Below are 4,091 nucleotides of genomic sequence, written 5' to 3'. Positions count from 1 at the left end.
GGTGATACATGCAAATAGACCAGACGTGACATTGATTGACAAAGTCAAGAAGAAAGCATCACTCATTGATGTCGCAATACCATGGGACACCAGAGTTGAAGAGAAAGAGAGGGAAAAAATGGATAAGTATCAAGATCTGTAAATAGAAATAAGAAGGATATGGGATATGCCAGTGGAAATTGTACATAATCATAGGAGCACTAGGCACGATCCCAAGATCCCTGAAAAGGAATCTAGAAAAACTAGAGGCTGAAGTAGCTCCAGGACTCATGCAGAAGAGTGTGATTCTAGAAACGGCGCACATAGTAAGAAAAGTGATGGACTCCTAAGGAGGCAGTATGCAGCCCGGAACCCACACTATAAATACCACCCAGTCGAATTGGAGGACTGTGATAGAGCAAAAAATAATAATAATCATAATAAATGATAATAATTATGATTATTATTATTATAATTTGTAGTAGTAGTAGCAGTAATAGGAAAATAATAGTTATGTATTCTAAAATAACCATTTATATTTTAGATATTACATTTTGGATTTAAGTATCCTAATGAGAAACCAGTCCTTGATTAGAATGAGCAATTTGGTGAATGTTAATCCTGTTATGTGATAAACAAACTCTCAATTCTTCATCAATAGATTTGATATTTTATCTACTTTTATATCTAATGTTAGTACAGAAAATCCATGTTCACAAAGATAAGATGTGTGTTATGGCCTCTGAGAGAGGTCCGCTTCAGGTTCGATATGAAATAAATAAAAAAAACAATTTCAACACCAACAGTTGGAACTGGGGATACGAATATAGAAAGAAATACTAACAGAACAAAGGTTTATTTACAAGCTTACTAACATAGGTAAATGCAGAATGGTATCTCCTATTTACATATAAAGATAGAATCTTACATTGCATGTACTGGGGGAACAGTGAGGCAATTCAAATACTTGCTAGTCAATTTGGCAATTTGAAGGGATGGCTTCTCAAAAGGAAAACGGTGTTGTTGTTGTTGTTTAGGATTAAGCTGGCTTTATGCCAGCACGGGCTCTTGCTCATAGAGCAGCCCGTAGGTCATTTGAATTTTTTGGATGTGGAAAGGTGATTTTTAAGGATATGAGGTGAGCCTTTATTTATGATTCTATGGGTTATGCACGTGAAATGGTATGATTTGAAAAGGAAAGGAAAGGTGAACAGGCAAGGTTACAAACCCCTTTAAACCCTAAGGTACCCATTAGTAGGAGATAAAGATCGATAGTAGCGAGTCCTGGCGAGTCAGAGATAGCCAGTAAGGAAAACGAAAAATTTATAGTCGTAGAAAAACGGGAAAAAAAAAGCACATTAATCTATGGAGTTCAAGTACCATATTTCACTTAACGACAATAGAATAAACAGCGCCGATCGTTAGTGATAGAGATTCGGCGAGAGAAAAACGAAATATTATAAGTTCTAGAGAAAGCAAAACAAAAGTAAACAACAGCTTAAGCAGTAGTTAGAGTGACAGTTGAAATATTCGGTCGTTAGACGTGAGGCGGCCGAAAAACGGAGGGGAAAGGAGGATTGTTTAGTAAAAGAAAAAGCAGTTAATGCTATAAAACAGCACTTTTCTCGAAGGAGGTCATCTGGAACTGATCTCTAGGTCCAACAGAACGTGGACGAGCTCAGAGAACAGTTGATGATCGTTCTATTACAGAATGGGTTATTGCCTTCGAGGAGTTCTGAATCGAAATTCAGATTGGAGGAAATCATCTGGGAGGGAGATCTCAAAGTTGAGGGCTTCCTGGAAGATCTCTGTAAACAGTCGGTCGTTGTAGTATTGGTTGTCGAGTAGAACTCTGTTAATGAAGATTTTGAATTCGTCGTAGGTCATCAGGAGCTTGTGAATTCCTTGTTCTCCTACGAACCGGAATTCACTTCCAGAGGCGACTGATCTGAGTTTCGGTTTGCAGGTCTGGATTCCCATGTCTTGCTTAACTGGGAACTCCTCTGTTTGTGTTCCAGCTTCGGCATACAAAGCGGGAGCTTCTGTGATTGTCTCGACCTGCATATCTTCAACTGGTTGTTCTGGTTGTTCTGTATGAGATTTCCTGCTTCGACACGAGCAGGAGTCGGCGTCTTCGGCGATGCAAAGGCTGGAGGAGTAACCTGAGGGGTTGGGGGAATAACGAGGGGTAGAGGGAAAAACCTTAGGGGTCGGGGGGTTGGAAGGGGTTTCGAGGAATTGGAAAGGGTTTGGAGGAAGGAAGGATGAGGGTTTGGATATAATGACGTGGTTTTTGGGTTAGAAGGATGAGGAGTTTGTGGTGGAGGAGGTAGGTTGGTCCTGGGATCAATCCTTGGTTGGCTTGGAGGTCGTCTTGGGGGCGGCTGGCGGTCTTGAGGTCTTGCAGGTGGTGGAGTTATGCCCTTTATCCTCCAGATCTTCTCCGTCTGACAGGGCATCCTCTGAACCATGCATGGTGCGACTGGTGACAGTTGGGGCATCGGGCAACAGTGTGGCCCTTTGATTTGAATTTCTGGAGGCAAACGTCAGTTTCATGTTTCAAGCTGCATATTCCGCAGACGTGGTGGGAAGTACATTCTCTCCTGTGGTGTCCGTACTTCTGGCACTTGAAACATCGAAGTGGCTCAGGAACAAAGGCTTCTGTGTGGTAGGTGCCGAGGATTCCGAGATCGATGAAGGGAGGGATATTACCCTTAAATGTTGCCTCCACCTTCAGGGTTTCCTCAGTCGTAGCTGCGTCTTTTCTTTAATCTGTGCATCTTGATGCACTCAGGATATTTGGTAGCTGGAGAATTCTTTCGATGGGAATGTATCTCGGGACTTTACAAATCATCCCTTTTGTGATTTTATCTGCAGGATCTAGGAGAAGGCAGGAGGGGTCGTTGCTGAGGAGGTCGGCTGAATGCTGGTCTTTAGGGGAAATTATAAATTCCCCTTTCAGATTAGGTCTGGCATGTAGTTTTGCTTCGGGATGTTTATTCTCCAATGCTCAAAACTGGCTGCATATGACGATTGGCCTTGCGATGCTATTGCCTTGAACTTGGGCAGTGTGGAGGAGGAGTTTGCAGGGGTCGAAGTTTGAGTGGTGTCGAAGGCCCAGGGACGTTGATGATGGTCTTCAAAGCTTTCTTTCGCTTCTTCTGTACCATCTGGAAGCCCTGCTCGTCAGGGGAGGGCAGGTCCACCAGCGAGGGGTCGGGAGACGATGGACGCTTCTCTGCCATGAGAGAAGAGCTCAAAAAATACGTTCTCAAAAGTCTATAAATAAACACAAAAGTGTTACGCAAGACGGAAAACGGTGATTGCAGACGTCCTCTTGACTCCGTATTGCAGAAACTAGTCAACTTGTAAGGCAGGAACTCCCCAAAACCTCTAGCAGGACCTTTTCTTCTCTGAAGTCTGCTCGACGTCAAGATAACACGAGATAATCCGTCCACTCCTGAAGACGACTAGACCAGTATCCAACCAACTCCCGAGCAACTTTTCTTCTGATCCTTCGTCGGTTCCTTCGTCTCTAGTCTCTCTCTGATGATCTCTGCTGCTGATCTCTCACTGATATTCTGACCAGTGGCTCTTACTGAGGATAGCTCTCTGTGACTAACAGGCGTCTCCCTTCTACGATCTCTGCTTTTTCCTGCTACGATCGTCGCATTTATATGGCACTCTAGGGGCGGAACCTACGGCGAGCGTCACAGACTCCCGAGGTTTCCGAAAGTTCTTAGATGAATCTAGACGAGGTATTGCATCAGAAATCGCGGCATTTCTCCCGACACATTGCCGCGTGTTGCACTCCACAATACGCCCGACGATTCCAGAACAGCCGCGAGAACAGGCACCTCCAACACGGGCGCGAAAGCCTCCTTACTGCCGAACTTCTCGAAAATGCGTTTTCCTTTCCTTTACCTTCCTTTGCTATGAAGCAATTACCATCACAGTGTAGAAAACTGCAATAAAACCGTTAATGCCTTGTTAGCTATTGAAGGATATTCTTCTTTAAGTGAAATCCAAAACTGATCGATGGGCACCTGTTTATGCTTGATCTTTAATTCCCGATCAGTAGATATAGCGGCCAGATCTTCCTCTTCTGGTAA

The sequence above is a fragment of the Macrobrachium nipponense genome, chromosome 24 (genome assembly GCF_015104395.2).
Source record: "Macrobrachium nipponense isolate FS-2020 chromosome 24, ASM1510439v2, whole genome shotgun sequence".
Classification (NCBI taxonomy): Eukaryota; Metazoa; Arthropoda; class Malacostraca; order Decapoda; family Palaemonidae; genus Macrobrachium; species Macrobrachium nipponense.
Note: the sequence above shows the minus strand (reverse complement) of the source record.